Here is a 21,904-nt window from a genome sequence, read left to right as displayed (position 1 = left end):
GGCAAGCAGTGGAGAAATGCTGATAATACTGCTATACATACTCGTGTATTAACTCAAAATTTGATCTAGTTTTTTTTTTTCTTGTTTAAATTTAGCAACCAAAAAAAGTTATATGTACGCCAATATATAACGTGGGGATGATAGGTAGTGAAAGAAAGACAAGCAAGAGTAAAATGTTTAGGATAGGAACATGGAACATGCAATGTTACAGGGAGGGAAATAAGAAAATCTTAAAGAGGAATTGAAACAAAATAATCTAGATTTGATAGGAGTTCATGAATTTAGAGGGAAGATAATGGGGTGTTGAACAACGAAGGATATGGAATGTTATATTCAGGTTATGAAAATGGCGGTCATAATGGTGTAGAAATAATTCTTGGTAAGCGTTTGAAAGATAGATAGAGGAAGTAGAATTTGTTGATGACAGAGTTGTAATGTTAAGACTTAAAGGAAAAGAAGACAAAGATCTAGTGATGATACAGACATATGCATCGACGACTTCGCATACAACTGAAGAAGTAGAAGAAAATTTTGAGAAAATAGAAGCAATTATAGACAAGGATAAGACGGAGGCAAGCGTAATTGTAATGGCAGATTTGAGTGCAGTTGTGGGAGAAAAACAGGACGGTAGTGTACTAGGTAAATGGTTTAGGCGAAAGAAATGAGAGGTGAGAGGGACTATTCAATTTATGCAGATAGATATTAACCTAGTAATTGGAAACACCTGGTTGAATCATATCAAGAGAACAAGATATACATGAAAAGCCTCAACAGACGGCCGAAGATACCAGATTGACTATGTTGTGATTCAGGACAGGTACAGGAATAGCTTGAAGAACGCGAAAACTCTTCCTGACATCAACATTTTTTCTCATCATAACCATGTTTTGGCCGAAATGGAAATTCAACTGAAAAAAAAATGTTGGCAGAAGAAAAATAGGCAAGAAGTTGAATACTGAGAAGTTGAAAAGGGAGGAAGTAAGAAATCTTTTCGTTAAAAAATTCGAAGAAAAATACTTAAACGAGGAAACGATATGTGCAAATAATAACAAACCTTGAAAGTGTAGGTATTAAACTTTGCATAGAGCAGGCTGCAGAAGTAGTAAGTTATCGTGAACACAAAACGGCTAAGAAACTATTGGTTATAGACAGTGGCGGTGATTGGACGTTAAAAGTGGGGAAGGAAGACATGATCTCAATATTTGTATATCAATGTTAATTTTCCTGGTTGTCTCTAACACTTTATTTAACGAAAGGTTGTATACCTAATAAGATACTACCTTTTTCAGTGAAAACATCGTATATCGTATTTCATATTTTATTAGGTAAATTGACAAGAGCAACGCAAGTAGGTACTAGCCCTTTATACTCATAAACAACGAAGGTGTAAGAACAGATCTGATTCCTTGCTCATGAACGTCTTAAAATTCTGTCTGGAAAATTGTGCGATCAGATTATTTAACAAAAAATTTGCAAAACAAATAGAAAGGATAATATTAATCATAGTAATGAATAATGAGACTTGTTTTGCAAAAGTTATATTAAAACTGAGGGTTAATGAACAACTTACATTTTTAATTCCACACATGCTATTAAATGTATATTACTCTTAGAAAATGAAAGACAGTAAATACTACAATATATGCTATGACATTTAAAGAAATATCTACTTTTGAAACTTCCCGAAACATGTTCATTGCCATTAGGTACATATTTTACTTTCTTGGAACATATCAAAACACAACAAACTTACAAACTTACAACTAACAACAAACAAACAAACTTAAAACCACTCCATACTCCAGTTATACAAAATAATTCTAAAACCTAGAATTATGTTGAATTCACTAAATTTAATTGTATATTCAATGGTGCACATCTAAACACACCACTTCGCTAGTATATTACACTGCAAAACAATGGAAAAGGTAGAAGTTGTTTCATATTACTCTCTTTTTAATTAATACTCCTTACTCAGCTCCTTCGTGGCTAAGCGGTTAGAGTACGCGCATTTGGCGTGGGAGTCCCGGGTTCTGTTCCGGCGGGAGCTCATGTGGTTTGGATTCCTCGTTCATCAGTAGGTCCACATCTCATATAGCTTCGCTGCTGAACGGATGTTAAACTAAAAAAATCAAATCAATTCAAGATATTCCTTACTATTAGAAAGAAGAAAAGACAATTTAGGAACTGTCAATTTTTGCGCAATTAAATAATAACTTGTGAAAGACTATTTTTGTTTTGCGAAATGTTATCTCAATTAGTTTCAGAGCTGCTGACTAACATATCGAGCCCTTGTAAGAAGAAATGACAGTACGCTAGAATTGCGTTCCAATAGGTTAATTTTTGGGCCATTTTTCGTGGCAGTTAAAGTGCAATTCCTGTAGTTTCCTTAACTCCGCGGTAAGACAACCAATAAGTACTCACGCAAAGTCAAATATTATATGGCACCACTGTTTTTTCTATGAACTACTAATAAATACAAAAACTTTATATTTGCAAATCAAACTATATAGATTAATAGGCCATTTTAAAAAAGTGGGTGGCAACAGCCCCCGTCCCCCCCCCCAAATCACAGCCCATGGTTATGGAACAGATGTTGCAGAAAATGAGGGAAAGGAAAACGTGGGAACAATTTGATACAAAAGAAGGCAGAGGGATGTGCAGGAGTTAAACAACGACTTACGAAGGGAAACAGACAGAACAAGGAAAGCATTTTACAAAAGAAAATACGAGGATGTAGAAGAATTAGAAAGAGCTGAGAAGTAAGAGGAAATGCTCAAGGAAGTGAAGTCTCTAAAAACTTACGAGGGAACAAGGGGTATTATGATGGTAGTAGAAAATAAGAATGGAAAGATTGTCAGCGAGAGAAATGAAGTCCTAGTAAGATTTAAAGAATATGTTGAGGACTAATATAAGAAGAGTAGGGATAGACTGTGTGTCCTAGATGTTGAAGTAGAAAATGAAGTAGCCGAGGATGAAAGTGTTTAGTATTCTTCAGGAGTTTGGGAAAGCTATATTCTATCCGAATTAGGAATGGAAAGAAACCCGGATAGAAAATATACCAATCGAATTCATTAAGAATATTGGAGATAAGAGTAAGAAAGAATTGTTCCGACTCTGCAGTGAAATATATGAAGCAAGAGAATGGCCAAAATACTTCTTGAAAACGATCACGATACCGATGACTATGAAATCGAACCCAAAAAGATGCGAGGATTATATAAGTATTAGTTTCATGTCGCATGCAGCAAAAATTTTTCTTCGAATTCTGAACAGAATGTTGTATGGAAGTTCAAATGTATAAGTTAAGGAGAAACAGTTCGGGTTATGGAGAGGTAAGAGCACAAGAAATGCAATGGGATTATTAAGGGTAATCAGTGAAAGGTTTATAGAAAAAGGGAAATATATATATATGTTGTATTTACTGATCTAGAAAATACTCTTGACCGCGTGAGTTGGGATTTGTTGTTGGAAATTCTAGAAAAGGTTGGGTTGGACTAGAAAGATCAAAGACTCATAGGAAACTTATATATGAACCAATAAGTAAGTGTTAAAATAGGGGAAGAAATGCCAGAGTAGAGTGCAATTGGAAAGGGAATTCGGCAGGGTTACTGGCTCTCTTCAACATTATTTAATATCTATCTAGAATAGTTAGTGAAAAAGAATCTACATAATGAAAACGGTATTTCGGTAGGAGGTAAAATTATTAGGTGCATAGGTCTGTAGATGATGTGGCACTTGTTGCGGAATCTGAAAAGAAAATCAGTAAGATGCTAGAAAACGTGAAGAAGGGAGTGAAGAATATGGGACGAAAATAAATGCTTGAAAGATAAAAGCCATAGTGACTGGAATGAACTGGTCGGTGTCAATCTGTAAAAGTAGGAGGGTAGAATATAGAACATATGATTAGTTTTCAATACCTGAGTAGCATTATTAGTGATGATGTGAAGTACGAAGTAAAATAAAGGCAAGGATAAGAATGGCAAAATAAGCTTTTAAGTGAAAGGAAAGTCTATTTTGTGGGACCTTGAATAATGAGTTGAGAAAAAAAAATCTCGTAAAATGTTTCTTGTGGAGTATTGTACTGTATGGAGCAGAAACATAGACATTACGCAAAAATGTCGAAAAACGACTGGAAGCTTACGAATTGTGGGTGCGAAGAAGAATGGAGAGAATTACTTGGCTCGAGTGGAAAACGAAAGAGAGGGTGTTGGAAATGGTGGGGAAGAAAAGAACAATTTTATACATTATTAAGAAGAGGAAGAGAAACTGATTGGGACATGGGCTAAGAAGGAACTGTATCATGAGGGATGTGCTAGAGAGTGTGGTGGCATAAAAGAGAGGAGAGAGGCCATAATTGATGGGTGATATCAAAACAGAAGAATCGTATAAAAAGACGAAGAGGTTAGCTGAAGACCGTAAAGCATGGAAGCTTCTCAGTTGCGGCAAATGACCTGCGAATAATGGCAGAATAAGTATTGTTGTTGTTGATAATGATGATACAATGTGAACTTACATTTCAAACAGTGAAAATATACCGCTGCCAGAAATATAGTTCATTTTTTTAATATACTAGTATTTTGACTATTGGGTACAGATTCAAATTTCTTCAAAAAGTATGCTGCAACTAATTTATAAACATTTGTTACCTTGTGAAAACAAATATAATTGTAATAGTATTGGTTCTTGATCGTGGTGTTTAGATTTAAATTTAATATATCGTTATTGTTGCTGTATTAGCACGTTAACTCGTTTCATAGAGTAATTTTATGGAATAGAAATAATTCGTGTCAAATTTAGAGTATAAGATTAGAAAGTAATTGCTGATCCAGAAAATCAACAAGTATATTTTTTTATTTTATTTTGTTTCTGAATAGGCATATAAAGCTGCGAATACAATTTTTCAGGTTTTCAAGAGCAACTTTTTTGGTTTATTTAGGGCTTTGCGTCTCATTTAGCACCAAAGGTATATATTGGACCTACAGCTTACGGTGAAATCCGAACCACAATAATACGTTCAAGGCTCTGCCATCGTAAATCGAACCCATGACCTCGTGCACCAAAGGTTCAAGCGCTAGCCACTAGGACAGCAGAGAGAGCTGTTCCTTTTCAGTTTCGAAATATGTTTTTTAATATGAAACCTGTAAAATAATTATGTGTAAACAAACTCATATACAACAAAAGTTTTGTAGTAGAAGACATACATGAAATAAGTAAGTTGTTGTCTTTGTAAAATTACAAAACACTTTCAACCATAGACCATTGCTTGAATAAATCATATTGCCATTCAAATTTCTGTAAGACTGATTACTCCTAATCCGTAATGTGAATCACCTCATTTATTAAAATAATGAAGAACTGTTTGAATTGGGTGTGTTGAGAGTGTTGAAAACTGTCTAAGAGCATGTAACTCCCACTGAATTTGTAGACCATTTTGAAGTAACTAAAACGAAAGAGAATTTCTGTGTGCCAAAATTAAGTTTGGTTCCACAAATCCACAGTTTCAATAGAACTGAAATGAGAACTACTAATGAATCTTATGCTTTACCAATTTAATTCAGTCGAGATTATTAACTACTATCTCACACGTATTGCACTTCGATCTTTTTGGCATACACAAAGATCATTTTCCCGGAGGGTTTCGAACGGACACTTTCATAAACCACGCGTTTATTTTATATGCAGTGGACAATTTAAATATCTCAAAAGCTGTAAGAAGAAACTATTTTGGCGTTACTTTCTTTGTTTTCTTCTTCTATTGCGAAAAAATTAGCCCTAATTAGGGACATTTGAAAACATAATTAAATTTATATTTTATCCAGCGTAAAATGCTTAATACTTTTTTTTTCTCTGACAGATAGGGGCGGCGTTCTGGTGACTCTTCCCTTGAAAAGGTTCTGTTTCGTTTCAGTTATTAGCATCAACAACGAGTTATTGTGAAGTTTCACATTGTATAACATACTCAGTTCTCCGGTCCATTGGTCTCTTTGTGTTCAAAATACTTTTGAAAACATTCAGTGTACTTCTGCAAACTTCTGTAGTGCCCAGTGCCTATCAGGGACCTACCCACGGGGGTAGTCTACCGCGTCTGGACCTCCTCAAAACTTCCTAACTCAACATACATTTGCACATACTTTCTCAATAAAACTATATTTTTTAACAGGTAAATTATTGATGTAGCATGAATATTTGATTTTACACTTCATCTACACTCTTTCTCTTATATATATATATATATATATATATATATATATATATATATATATATATATATATATATATATATATATATATATATATATATAACAATCTAGTTCTATCATTGTTTTCTGAAAATATAGGTGGAAGTATTTTATAATTACTTGTCGTTTTTTCGGATACAGAATAATACCCGATCATTTGCACATAGATGTAGTAGCTTGTAGCATTGGACCCCCCCATAAAAAAGCTTGAAGCCCTCTCAACAAAACGTTCTTGGTGCGCGCCTGGTGCTCATACAGCACAAAATATAAAATTACAGTTTCTTTCATATAACAAAGATGTTTTAAATAATCTTGAAGATAGAAATGTTAAAGTATAATATCTTTCGATACATGGACATCTGCTGCTTCTACCATGTAACGAACTCGAAGAGTTTTTTTCTATTTAAAAATCTGGCTGATTCATGTAGTTTCTCGTATTATTTGCTGTTGCCAAAGGTTTGCAAGAACATAAAGAGAGAATGTGATATCATGGGCACAGAGCCATATGTGCCACTCACTCAAGATGATTAATGAGACCGGAAGATGAGACAGAGTACGAAGAAACATAAAGTTCCCAAGCACTAAGAAGATACCTTCTGAAATCGGTTGAAGAAAAAAGTAACTATTTGTCACTGGAAACAACTGTGATTAATCAGGCCGCAACTTTCAGAAGAAAGATGTAATTAATCTTCTAAAACAAGCACACACACGTTGATTATTTTGGCTAATAGAACACAAATATACTTTTGGCCAATGCATACACTAACCTAACATAAGAAAATAGACATCCGGAAAATGACCCTATAGCCACTGCTACGTACCAGTGCACAGACAAACTATTTTTGGTTGTTTGCATCAAAACTTAACGCCTCTTTTTAGCCCCGAGGATGAACGAGACGTGGAACTACATAGGGATGTTATCGAGGCGAGACGAGACGAGACTTTGCACAGTCTCGGTCTCGTCTCGGTTGATAAATAACGGTCTCGGTCTCGTCTCGAGTAAAAAATCACCGTCTCGGTCTCGGTCTCGTCTCGGTCAGCATATACTTGTCTCGATCTCGGTCTCGGTCTCGAGTACCAAATCTCGGTCTCGTCTCGAAAGTCTCGAAATAAATACTGTAAATTTAAAATAGTGAAAGTATTATTTCTCGTACAGTCTGTCGTTTCCGCTTTTTTTTCTTTCATTTTGACCTAGAATTATGGTATGGTGTACCTCTTCGTAGCCAATTTGCTAATGCTAATGGTTTCCATGCCCGTATTCCAGGTTCAATGATCAGTGGGTATATCAAGCTCAAACCCTAATAGAACCCATATTTCACTTTTAGCAATAGACTTTGTCTCCTGTAGCCTCAGAACTGCGTATACAATTAAACTCTATTAAATTAACTCCAGTACTATACAGTAGTTTATTTCCTTCCTTTGAATCAGAATTGTTCAATACCTCCTAACGGATAACGCAACACATAGCAGCACGAATGTATTTAATCGTAACGAAATTGAAACTTTACAATTTCTCATTTATTATTCAATACATTCTGCTTTGACTATCATTTTAAAAACAAAATATAACGTTCATTATCTTAACAAATAGGGTAAATTATTACTACAATATACGCATTTTGTTTGAAATTGATGAAATACTATATTACCGTTTCACATCTCCCTGTTTAATTGACATTTTATAACACGAACGTCCTGAACTTTGTGGTGGGAGCTACTACACTCATCTTTGCTATGTGAGGTCTCGAGTTGGATCAGAAAACAAGTTAGATTCAAAGTCCGATGTTTCGCATAGTTCGCGTCTCATTTTAAGTGCATCTGTTTCTTATACAAGTTCATAAGGTTTTAATGCATTACGTAAGCACATATCCAGTGCCGTAACATAGATTAATCTTATTCCTGAGCTCTCAACGGTGCATGCAATCTTTATTCGAGAAAACTAATCTTGCGTTCATTACGTTGAAATTTTATATTGATTAAAAATTACTTGCGAAACATGGACATACATATTATATAAGTATATAGGTAATTCGAGTTATCTGTATCTATTTTTCTCACTCGCCAAAACAAGTCATTCTTAACTTTCTAGTTTTCTTTTGTATTAATTTTCGTAGTTTTGCTGCATCATGATGGATTGAAAAGTCAAAAATATTTTTTTTCGCTCTATGATTTTCATTACATTTTGGATCCATTTTTACCCTACCTTATCTAGTAAAAGTTATATATTTAGTCTTAGTTGAGGAATCGGTTTTTCGCTTCTGTAAAATTACGAAATTATGCCTTGGTTTGGTTTACCTCCGAGGTCCAGATATAATAAAATCATCACCATCATCATAATCAATCATTATCAATCCATTGCTAGATGAAGGTATTTCCAAGTCTTCTCCACAACTATCTAACTTGGGCAATTCTTATCCAGGTTACTCCTCAGTGGTTTTTGATTTCGTCACACCTTCTTGTATGCGGAGGTTTCCTAGGCTGTTTTTGTCTCGTGGTATCCAGTCTAGAAATGTTTTCGTCCGTCGATCATAATTTGTTCTTGCAATACGTCCAGAACACTTTTCAGCTCATATTATATTATTTCATTAGCACCATCAGTTTTCATTTTTATACATTTGGGCTACAAATAGTTCGAATTTGCTACTTTTGGAGTACAGACACACTACTTTTTAATCTTCAGATCTGGCAACACTGACTGAATGATTTAAATCAACACAATGTGAGGACCCCCATTTGGTCTAGCGGCTAACACTCTTGATTTCGGTTCGCGTGGTCCCGAGTTCGATTTCCGGAAGGGGTAAAGTTGAACGACTGAAGTGGTTCGAATTCCACTATAATCATTAGCTCCACGTCTCCTTTAGCCGCCCTAGCATAACTGTGGGACGTTAAACTAAACAAAACGAAAGTGAACACTGTGTATTACTAACTCTAAGTCCTTGAATAATTGCATATAGCTATATGGTATGGATCGAGTTTGAGTTGGTCGGTGGTCGAACTAAAGTAAGTGAAATGTAATCAGGGTGTAATTAGAACTTTTAATTAAGCACGGTCTTAATCTAAAGTGTACACCAGGCATAAGGCTTAGGGGGAACAACTAGTGTTACTGAAAATATATGAGATACATTTAATTTCAGTTACAATTTGCATTTACATGTATTGCTGGAACGAAGACTTAAACATTAACATCATAAGTATGAAAAACGTCGTCTCTTGAAAGCATTCTTGCACCATGAAACAAATTACGAGTAATTTTAAAATATTTTGCAGTTTATCTACGTTATTTGCACATACCGGTATTTAGAATAATATTTAGCAATTTATTTAAGTAGGCAGCACTGCTTAAAATAATGTAACTGCGACTTCTTGTAATTAAAAGCACTAAAAACTATTGTTGTAATGTTATAGAAGCAAAGGAAAGCAATAATCATTATAAAATGTAATACAAATACGTCATTTTAAGCAGTATAACAATCACTACCAATGTGTTTGGTATCTCTGAAACGATTTGAAATAACAATTATTGTAAATGGCGTTATAAGCATTTAACTCTTTTGGAAGCATCTGCATGATGAGATGTGATATGTCAGCGCGTTTTCGAAGTAAAGTCTTTATAAACATTTAAATTTTCCGATTCTTGTAACTTTGTTCCTTCATTCATTCGAAATATATTATACCATGATCACAGTATTTGACGCTAAGGTACAGTTGATGCGCATTGCACCGTCCATGCCATTTGCGTTATTAGAGATTTCCAAGCTACACTAAATAACGTATGGGCTATTGTGGTTTTGTTAAATAACTAAATTAGAAATATGTAATACTTTACATAGCGCAATTTGAGAAAATGCAACTTTATTTTGCTTTAGCAACATTGCTTGTTTATCTAGTGATATTGCAGAGTATCAAGAAGAATTTCCCAACTTGGTACAAAATTTCAGCATTTTTAATATGTATATATATATATATATATATATATATATATATATATATATATATATATATATATATATATATCGCAGATCCTAGGGGAGGGCTATAGGGACTATAGCCCCCCTGAACGCTCAGGTAGGTATGCACTGGATAAAATGGGCTTCAATCCTACTTTCTTTACACTGGATAAAGCGGCAAACCATGGTTTAGCCCCTCCCTTGATCATATACTGGTCCGTGGCTATACAGTATGACGCGTGTTTCAGAATCTGAGGTGCTTCCACAACAATTTTTATAGAGGGAGTTTGACTACGTGCCTATGGTATAAAGTACTCTCCAACTATCTCCATAAAAAATTGTTGGATGAGTACTTTAGGATTCTAAAACATTTATTTTTGGATAGAGCACATATTAGTTCCTAAGTGAAGTCTTGACCCGACTACGGTTGGTCCCATAGTTTTGGAGTTATGAACCTTTAAAATTCATTTTTTCCTGTTTTTGGCAGCCTATAACACGTAAACGATGGTGTTTTCGCCCTATGTTTATTGGAACTTTTTTGTTTGTTTTACTCTCAGGAATCACTCCTCTGCTTTTGTACAACGAATTTAGCGCCATACTATATATATATATATATATATATATATATCCAGGATGGCCCATTTTAATCTTTCCACGGAGATATCTCGAAAACGGTTGAACATAAATGAAAGGAACAAAAACTCAAATAGGAAATGCCATGGGGCACACTGAATGGTGTTGTCGCGGCACCTCCCGGGGCCGCCTTTCATGGAGTACCGGGGCCAAACTTTAAAATTTTAAATGGAAACATGGGACGAGTGATACCTCGTTCCATAGATCTTTAAAAAGTAAAAAGCGTTGTGGCAAAAGATTTTTCATATCGGTCACCGTATTCAAGATGGTCGCCAAGACATGGTGCCTGTATCTGATAAAACGTCCAGTACCACTAATATGAAAATAGTTGGAGATAAACGAACAGTCAGAAAGTGAAACAGGAAAGGCATGGGGCGCGTCGAGTAATGTTCTCGCAGTGCTCCCAGGGCTGCCTTTCAAGGGGGCCAAACTTAGAAATTTTAAACCGAAATATGGGTCAAGTGATACGTCGTTGGATAAATCTTGAAACACTAAACAGTGTTGTAGCAAAAGATTTTTCATATGGTCACCGTTTTCAAAATGGCCACCAAGACATGGCCGCCAAGATAAAACGTCCAGTACAACTAGACTCCTAATATAAAAATAGCTGGAGATAAATGAACAGAATAAAACTCGTATAGGAAAGCACAGACGGTATTTATCATTCCACGGCTCGAATATAATGCAACGGAGAAAAAGATTATTAAAGTATAATTGACATGATACAAAAGAGGAAATGATAGAAAATTATCTTCCCGATCTCTGTCCGTAAGTAAGTGAAGCGGGAATGAATGGTAAAATCTCAAATGAGAACCTCACTTTTTATTTGCAATAGATATGATTTGTCTGAAACACTTGTGTATACAAATGACTGGTACTATAATGAATAAAAATAAAGTGAAATAAGGTGAATAAAAATAAGGTGAAATTCAAGTTTAACAACATTTTACCCGCCCCTTCGCCTATGATAATCTAACGCATTGCGTGCAAGATTTTTGGGACATATCGGCATCTGTATGTACCGTTTCGTTACTAAGGATCACAATAAAATTACCGTTGAAAATTATTCGGAATGTAACTGTGGACATCTCAGTGAAACTCATATTCTATCACATGCAAGAAGACATAGAAGGAAAAGAAGCGAACCAATATCATGCAGACGACTGTTGAACAAAACCAACGTTTGTAAACATTGTTCTAAAACTGCATTGTTCGGCAAATTGGTTTCGCATTTCAGTTGATTCATTTTTGCATCAAACCATTGCCCGCAATCAAAATGGAAGGTACCATTTAACAAGAATCTTACATACTTTATCCCATGTTTAGAGACATTTATCTCCTATAAAAACACATTTCAAATAACTTTGTTTCGTAGATACAATTTGCAAAAACTAAGGCTCTCATTTGCAATTTCACCGATCCTTCCCGCTTCACTCACGTACGGAGTGAGGTTGGAGCGATAATTTTCTAGGAGTTAGATTTCTTTTTTTTTTTTTTTTTTCCATTATGGCACTATTACACTAATCATCTTTTCGACTGTTGCAACATTCCAGAGCTAGAGAATGATAAATACCCTCTGTGATTTCCTATTCGAATATTTGTTCTAGTGTTTTCATATTAGTGATACTGGACGTTTTACCTGATGCAGATACCATGTCTTGGTGGTCATTTTGAAAACGGTGACCCATATGAACAATCTTTTGCAACAGCACTCTTTAGTTTTTAAAGATATGTCGAACGAGGTATCACTCACCCCATGTTTCCATTTACAATTTTGAAGTTGCGCCCTGGACCCCCATGAAGGGTGACCCTGGGAGTCTCCGCGACAATATCAATCGATGTGCCACATGACATTTTCTATTTTAGTTTTTGTTCAGTTCGTTTATGTTCAACCGTTTTCATACTAGTGGTACTGCACGTTTTACTGTATCTGATAGAGGCAACGTGTCTTGGCGGCCATTTTGAATACAGTGCCCGATATGAAAGATCTTTTGCCACAATGCTTTTTAGTTTTTCAAGATCTATCGAACGAGGTACCACTCACCCCTTGCTTCCATTTAAAATTAAAGTTGGGCCACGGGAACCCATACAGGGCGGACCTGTGGCACCGCGACCATATATATATATATATATATATATATATATATATATATATATATATATATATATATATATATAGAGAGAGAGAGAGAGAGAGAGAGAGAGAGACAGACAGACAGACAGAGAGAGAGAGAGAATTGTAGTGCAACGCAAAAAATTATCACAAATGTATTTCAGGAGGGGTTTGAGCCCGATAACCACCCCCTAAATACGCCACTGTACATCAGTCAACCGTTCTCATATTATCTAACACAGCAATGATACAAATTTTGAGTGAAGGCAATTTTAGTATCTATCAATATCAATATTCGAGACGAGACCGACACTTTCGAGACTGACCTCAGTCTCGTCTCGGTCTCGTCTCGATTTATAGAGGTCTGTCTCGGTCTCGGTCTCGTCTCGGTATTTAAAAGTCCGTCTCGGTCTCAGTCTCGTCTCGGTATACAAAAGTCCGTCTCGGTCTCGGTCTCGGTACCATCCCTAGAACTACAGCTTGACATGGGATCCGAACCACAGAGCTCCCACCGTGAATTTAACTCTGGTCTTCCGCACCGAGGGATCATATGCTAATCATATACTCATAAGGGGAGCTCGCTCTAGGAACCATTCACGACACTGGAGTTAGTACTTTATGGATTATTCTTTTACATCACTACAACTTGAGTTCTACGTGTCATGGTAACCAGGAAGTCGCCGATGACATTCTGTAACAGGAGGTACCATTTATCACAGAACGCCTCGACTAACTGTTGCTCATATGAGAATCTATGTGGCCGTTTGTATTATCATAGTTGTAACAAATTTCAAACATTCTCATATGTAGAACTAATATGTGTTAATTTCCCGAGTCTCGGCACAGTTTACATACTATACACCCTGTCCCAGCGGATGGTGAGCTTTTTCTTTATGACATCCGCTCATCCATTAATTGCGTAAAGTTACTCGACAGTTTGCTTGTTTCAAAGAAGGTTAGGAATCCGTCTTACAGTACCTCATTGTGTTTCACAGACTTGATGTATCCATCGTTAAAAATAAGTTACTACGACCACGTTTTCAAATTTCACCCCACACCATAATACACTTGCCGCCGTATTTCAGTGTATTGTGATGGAATTGTTGTGAATCGTGCTGTGTCGATTTCCTCCATGCAATATGTAAACTGCTGTCCGAGCACCCAGGAAAATGTGATTTCGTCGGAAAATATAGCATAATTCCTTGGGGTTTGTTGTACATGTTATTGACCCAACTGTGTCTCCATGTCAATTGTAGTTTAGTGAGCAAAGTGCTCTTTTTGACGATGTGTTAGCACATTTGTATACTATGCAAAACACTTCTGAACTGTTTGCGTTTACCTATGAACGTTGGCCGCAATGTCATTGGTGGATTTGTATGCCTGCACGTTTCAGGTCTCGGTCGATCCGATCTTGGGTGTACGCAGCTCTTTCCGCCTCACTTGAAGTGCACTATAGCCTACTACTGGTAAGAGTTGCTAACGATACATATAAGACAGGTGCCCAATTTTTGTCATATTCCCAATTTTTGTGAGAATGTAGTACATGTTTACACCGCCATCTACGTTGTCTTCATCGACCGTTCGCATTCGTTCGGTGTTTACACGAAGCTATGTTACCATGCAGGTGACTATTTACTTATGTCACGATAGTGTGTGCTATTTAGATACTACATTTGTATTTATGTATACACACTCAAAGAGCAAACAGGAGTTTTATGGTAAAAAGCTGGCGTCCCTATTTGTCCAATGTTTTACCGTAAATTTTTATACACGTCGTAAATATTTCCTAAATCCAGAAGTATATCCTTAAGAAATGAAATTTTAGTTTGAAACCTTTGAGTAAAAGAAGAAAAAGTTGAAGAGTAATATAAGGCAGCATCTTCGGGAAGACAATATCATTCGTGACTTTGTTGTCTTAGCCAGGGGCGTAAATAAGGGCCCCGCAGATCACGCATAGCGGGGGGTCCAAGCCATCAGAGGGTCCCCCAAGTCGTGAAGTGGAACGTAGAGAAGGGGCACCACTCCACGCTGTCTGCGGGAGGGCCCCCAAGCATTTAGTTACAGCACTGGTCTTAGCATAAGGTAGATTTTATGTCAAACTTAAAGGTCTGTGGCGATGAACCTTCGAGTTTCTTAGTCTACAGAGTTAGTTAATATTTTTATTTTTTCAGTGTTTATTTCCTTGATTTTACTTATTAACTTGTTGACCAGTCAGAAATATGTTTCACGAAGTTGGTTTGAAACGTGCAGGCAGCATACTTTATCGACATAGTGGGATATAGACCTATTTTTCGTGAAAAGATCAGTGTGAAGTTTCGAGAAATGGGAGTTCGTGGCCCTTACACTTGAATTTGACCCTTTCTGTGTGTTCTTTATTAACCAAACGGAAAAGGAAAGTAGTGGAAAATGTGACAGAACAAGAACAGTCATGAAATACCGCGACAACTACCTGAGTGTCTGCCGAAGTAATAAATTACGTTGAGGGTGAAGAACACGGAAGATGTGTCATCCACATCTGCTCTTGGTTGTCTACACTGACTCTCCGCTCTTGAGATCTAGCCCTCCTTGTCTGGGTATCATTCTAAGATTAAAGACATTCTGGCAGCAGCCCCTTAGAAGAACTCTTGTTCCGTTGTCTAAAGAGAAATGAAGAAAATAATAAAAGACGTCTATCCAGAGAGAAGACATCGATAAGGAGAGAGGAAGAAGCGATAAAAAGAAAGAAAGAACGCGTTGCGGAAATAGAGCTAGCGTTTTGTTCATAATTACATCAAGCTGTTCTTTAAAGCAAAAGAAAGCCTACATACTGTATCAAATAGTTCTTTTGTTATGCGGTTCATTGTTTTATAGCAGCGACGGAAATGCCGTTTTAGACTTCCAAACTATGCTATGCATAAATGTCGAAAGTCTTATAGAGCTGCTTTGTCCGTCCGTCTGTCTGTCGACAGGTATCAGATCAGAAACGGTAAGAGATATCGAGATGTAGTTGACTACAATTGATTCAGCGTTCCAAGAATAGATTCCATCTCCTCCGGTCAGTGTCTGTTCAAACCGTAAGTGGTTCAAAGTAGCTATTTGCGGTTTCAACGTTCATCGTCATACAACGAAAATGGTAACGGATAGCGAGAAGCGGTTTCCTGTACACTATTCACGGTCTCAAGGATACATACAATCTCATCCTACAACCCTCTACAAAACCGGAATTGGTTGAAATTAACTGCTACTTTCGGTTTCAGTACTGATTTCCATAAAGTAAAAACGGTAATACACGAAGCGCAATTTTTTGCAATCGATTCAGCTTCCCAAAACTAGGTTCTATCTCCTCCCTTACCCATCTACGTATTCAATCCAAAAATGGTTCAAATTAACGATTTCCGATTTCAACTTTTATAGCCATAGAACAGAAACAGTAAAGGCTTAGCATGCAATACCTTTTTGATATGAATTCAGCGTCTGAGAAACAGGTTCTATCGCTGATCTTATTAATATATCACAACCAGCAGTTACAAATGTATCACTTCGTTTGACTATTTAATTTCCATAGTTTGGAAGACTACCGTAGTTTCACACTGTGAAACGAAACTCATTTGTCTTATATCCCAAGTACAAAGCTACGCTATTAGAAGTATTTGATGTTATTTTAACAAATGATGTTCGAAACTTTATTCATTTGTATCTACTGGAATAATAATTATATTAAAGAGTTTAGTTTACCAACCAAAACTCCTTTATACACTGACCAACCAAAACAATGTAATCACCTATCTAATATCTGTGTATCCACCTTTGGCTCGCAGGACAGCAGCAATGCAACGAGGCCTTGGTAGCTGGCTGGACAAATGGCACACCCTATTTACACACATAAGTCATTTAATCCCCTTAAATTCTGCGGAAGAGGGCGATAAGCTCAGCTCAGATCAATGGCATTACAAAGGTATTCAATTGTGTTAAGATTAGGTGAGTTTGGGGGCCATTACAACAACTGAAATTCACCACTCTGCTCGAACCACTGCAGCAATTTGGTCTTATGAAAAGAAGCCTTGTCTTGAAAAATGCCATTGCAAGCTGGAATGATGGCCCGCATGAATGCCTGTGCATGATCAGGAAATGACCTACTACTGGACCCATGGAAAAGCCTCCACCGACTTCTCATCGTCGTACTGTGCAGGTCTGGAGGAGCTGTTTCTCTGGAAGACGATGGATAGTTCAATGTGGAAAAGACACTATATTGATTTGTCGGGCCATGCAACGTTGTGCCATTGCTCTCAGTCCAATGATGATGGGCATGTACCCATTCCAGTTGTGATTGACGATAGCTTCCGATTAATATTGGATACATATGGGACGTCGGCTGTGGAGGCCCATCAAATAGTGCACGGTGAGCTGCGTACTCGGATAGACTTGTGCTTTGTTCATTGTTACAGTCTGCAGTTAATTGTACCACAATGTGCACCCTACCATGTAATACCAACCTCGACATTCTAATGAGTTATCCGACACTTTTAATGAAATGTGGCCGCTCCACGGCCTTGTGGTTTGGTGCTGGTTTCACCGTTTTTTCCCATCTCCGGAAGACATTAACCACGGCAAAAACCTTTACAAATAGCGCTGTTTCCGACATGTTCTTTCCCAGCTCTCTGGCCATCCCAATCTGGTCCCTATCAAACTGTGATATATCGCCAGCCTCGCCCATTGTACGCATAAGAATCACACAGACTGATTGAATAAGATCCCTGTCACCGTCTGGCGAACGGTTTCGCTGTGCCTCGTGACTTTAACGTCACCCCAATGACTTCGTTCAAAACGTGCCAGGTGGCTATAATGTTTTGGCTGGTCAGCTGTCCGCGTACTCGAGAGGTAAGAAATCTCAAGAACTACTTGATAGATCACCATAAATTTGGACCAGGATGTATAGAGGGTCTTAAGTTAGGAATTGAGTCTGTTGATAGAGCTAATCCATCGATCGGAAGTGGTAGAACTCAACCATTTCCGGTTTTTCCTGATGACTATAAAGCAAGAACGGCATAGATAGCGTCTTCCTGCAATCAATGAAGGGCTGATTTTGGCATAGGATGCCATGGCCATGCTGTTTCTCTGCCATGCTCCGTTCGTGCCATGGCCGCGATCATTGAGACATGCCATGCCATGCTGTGCCGCTGCTGCTTTCTACACCATTTCCCACGATGAACTGCAAGGAGGAAAACTTTGTGTCACTTCGTGTGCCCCGAAGAAAACGGTCCACGAGCCACGATCGAACTGGTTCCTCTTTAAGGCGGCCCGTCGGGGCACGGCACGGGAGCGACACAGGCACGTCACGTCATGTGTAAATTTAAAAAAAAATGAATTTTTAATGTCGAAGTCTGAAAAGAAACTTTGTGGTTCATGACACGGACGGGCATAGCATGGGAACGGTATACCTTGTGTTAATTAACCTTTACATTTACACTTAATACATTTCGTCTCCCCCCTTAACTTGCTACTGAAAGTGGGAGTGAAAGAATTTCACTACAACATCTGGCTTCAATACTGATATACGTAGAGCAAAAGCGATAATAGATGGGTAGGACCTTTTTTTCTGGAATCAATCTAGCGCTCTATGAATAGGTATCATTTCTCTTCAGAGCCTGCCTTACTTAAAAAAAAAAAACTGTACCATTTTTCTTTTGCTTGTTTATTCATAACTGAAAGGAGATAATGAAATACAATTTACCACAATCATAGATAATGTTATTCTACAACAGAAAATATGAACTTGAAGAATTTGCAATGTTGCCGTCCATAGAAATTACAGTGTTGTCAGAATAACAACTCCCATAAAATCTAAGTTAAGGAGCGACTAGAGGAACGAATTTGACTGAATTTGGTTACGTATCATGTTATTTTGATTTCCTGTGAATTACTTTTCAAATAACATTATTATTTAGTTTTAATTACTGTTTGTTATAATTATTTTGTTTATTACAAACTAAATACAACTATTATTGAAATAGTAGTTCACAGGAAACCGTTCGTTCGTTCTCTAGATAAATACATATTCGTTCTCTAGATACAGGGAGTGACATATACAGTACTTACCGAAAGACAGAGCAACCAAGTAAACTGAACATGCAGATTCGAAATTTGAGTCTTTGTCGATAACAATTTTCGAAACGTATTGTATAGCAGACAGATGAAACGAAACGTGAAACAAACCTTTTTTATCATTAAGGCAAAGGAGGTTTAAAATTGGATATATATATATATATATATATATATATATATATATATATATATATATATATATATATATATATATATAAAGGAAAGAGAACTAATTGTTGAAATTATAATATTTTGTATTATGGAATCTCGTTCCTTAGAAAGACAGTGTTCGAGGTGTTCTTTTTTTTTATTATTCAAATCGAATGAAGAATGTACGTATATACTTTTTGGTGCATTTAACATTTTAGCAAAAGATGTCGCCATATTGCCTGAGCAGCTATAATGTGAGTTAAATTAACTTGACAATAATTAATTTGGAGGTCTACTATGTATGTTGTCCTTTCAAAGTTATTAGATTTAAGGGTTGTGTGAGGAAAATCGTGGTAGGGCTACAGTTTCATTCGTTATGACGTCATCATCCTCAGAGCCATCAAAAGGGTGAGCGTGCGAGGCAAAGGCTCCGGGCGCGTAGCGAGGGGTGGAAGCTGTTATCCATCTATATGTGGTAAAACTTGTAATGCGTGTGTGTGAGTATATATATATATATATATATATATATATATATATATATATATATATATATATATATATATATTGCAAGTGTGTGTGTGGCTGTGGCTCACGGGGTGCTGTAATGAGATCTTGCCCGAAGCGCTAAATATCCTCTGTACTTCTATGAGCTCTTCGTCTCTCAGCATGCACGGAGACAGAAGGAATAAAAAATATATAAATCTGTGGTAGCTCCAATAGTACGTTACATTTAAACAAGATTGTGTTTCAATGTGCTTTGTATCACATACGTTAACATGAATAAAGAAAGGTTCTTCAATACCTCATTGTCAGTATCATGATTGAGTAACTATATAAGCCTTTTGTGTGTGTGTGTGTGTGTGTGTGTGGACTGAAAATATACATATATACGTATATAGACAATATTCAGGAAACCATTGTTTCGTCTTAAATTCATCTACTGTATAAGCCGAGTAAAACCGTAGTTTCTGTAATCTAATTACTAACTGCACACACACACATACACACACATATATATATATATATATATATATATATATATATATATATATATATATATATATATATATATGCGTGTGTGGGGGGGGAAGGTGGGGCTAGTTGCAACACTTTTCAGGTCTGATTTTTTTAATCGGAAACTATTACAGATACAAAAACTATATTGAGTGGATTAAAAGGTACATGCCTTAGCTACATACCAAAAAAAAAAAAAGCGCAAAATATCGAACGGTACATTTGTTAGCTCCAACTTTTTGAACTAAGTCTGACCGTTGACACTTGCCCCACCCATGGGGTAAATTGCAAAACCATTTGGGGTAAGTTGCAACAATCGAACTTGGTTCAAATCTAGTTTCAATCTAGCTATCAAATCTAGTTTCAATCGGCACACGACCAATCAGACCACTTCTCACAACGTACATGCAATCTTCTTCTGCACCCTCTTCTTCATACGGTTCTTCACAAACCAAACAGATGCAATCTTCTGTCCAAGGTCTTGAGAATAAATTCTTGTTAGATATTGATTTCACATTTCCGCCTTATTTAGACACTTATTTTCTATTTCGATACAACTTTTTTCTGAAGTGTGATAATGGCACATCTCTTCCTTTTCCGAGCTATCAGTTTTCGAGGTCCAGCTTGTGGATAGGACCGTACATGTTCAGGAGAGAAGTCAGGTTTGTCTGGAAGACCACTTGGCCTTGGCATTTGAACATCTGAAGAATTCTGCACTATCTTGTTAAATTCATTTGCAGGTGATCAATGAAGCTCACTTTGACTTGCAGTCCGAAGTTCTAATTGAGAAGATGAGGGGAAACAACTACTACTTGGCACTGCAACTAATAAGCCATTATTATTGTCCAAATATAATAATAATAATAATAATAATAATAATAATAATAATAATAATAATAATAATAATAATTACAATCATAATACTCTTTGTTTTATAACCAACAACAATTGTGCATATAGCAATGCTTAACCGCCAAAAATATCTTTTTCATTGCAATGGGGCATGTTGGAACTTGTTGCAATTCACCCCATCGACATGTTTGTAAATAAAAGCTATCCTCGCTACTAAATAGCAAGTTACACGGGAACAGAAATATAATATAATTATACTTCAGTTGTGATACTATTTGGGTAGTACATGCTATTTACTGTTGTGAGTTATATGTAATATGTAGTAAAGAAAGACAGGAGTTTTAAAAAAAAATACTTACCTCTACAAAAAACAAACTTTCGCCCGCTACCTCTACAGCACCTTTCACTTGCGTTGCTGAACTGATGACGAGAGACCTTTTCCGTTTCGTGTTCAAACACGACACAATACAACACAGTGGAGCCAACGGTAAAGCAGAAAAAGTGCTGTTCCAATGTGCCTCATCTCCCCCCCCCCCCACACACACACACGCATATATATACAGGATGTTTCAATACAACACCGATAACGTTTGGGAGGTGATTCCTGACACCAAGATAAGACAAAAAGAATAGACCAACCTGGGTGCACAAATGCTTCCTTTCGGAGTTATAGGCTGCCGAAGGCATGAAAAAAATGCACTTTAAAGGTCAATAGCTCCATAACTATTGAACGTACCGTAGTCGGGTCAAGACTTTACTTAGAAACTAATATGTATCCTATCCAAATATCCAAGTTTCAGAATCCTGCGGTACTACCGCATCAATTTTTATAGAGGTAGTTTGTGGAATGACAATAGATAACAGAAATAACG

General features: G+C 36.7%; 1 protein-coding gene and 1 long non-coding RNA gene across 5 annotated transcripts in view; one reads left to right on the top strand and one right to left on the bottom strand.

Annotated features, from left to right (window-relative positions):
• Nucleotides 1-21,481, bottom strand: part of LOC145688351 (uncharacterized) — a 107,871-nt gene extending 86,390 nt beyond the window's left edge. The window contains exon 1 of the long non-coding RNA XR_014131883.1: nt 21,392-21,481. This is a non-coding gene — a long non-coding RNA (uncharacterized LOC145688351). The remainder of the gene's footprint in view (nt 1-21,391) is intronic.
• LOC145688349 (cadherin-like and PC-esterase domain-containing protein 1) overlaps nt 1-21,904 on the top strand; it is a 1,309,510-nt gene that overhangs the window by 864,744 nt on the left and 422,862 nt on the right. The gene's annotated exons all lie outside the window — the stretch shown is intronic.

This window comes from Thermobia domestica, chromosome 6 (genome assembly GCF_964235325.1).
Source record: "Thermobia domestica chromosome 6, izTheDome1.hap1.1, whole genome shotgun sequence".
Classification (NCBI taxonomy): Eukaryota; Metazoa; Arthropoda; class Insecta; order Zygentoma; family Lepismatidae; genus Thermobia; species Thermobia domestica.
The sequence above is the reverse complement of the archived record's forward strand: the minus strand, read 5'-3'. Positions and strand labels throughout refer to the sequence as shown.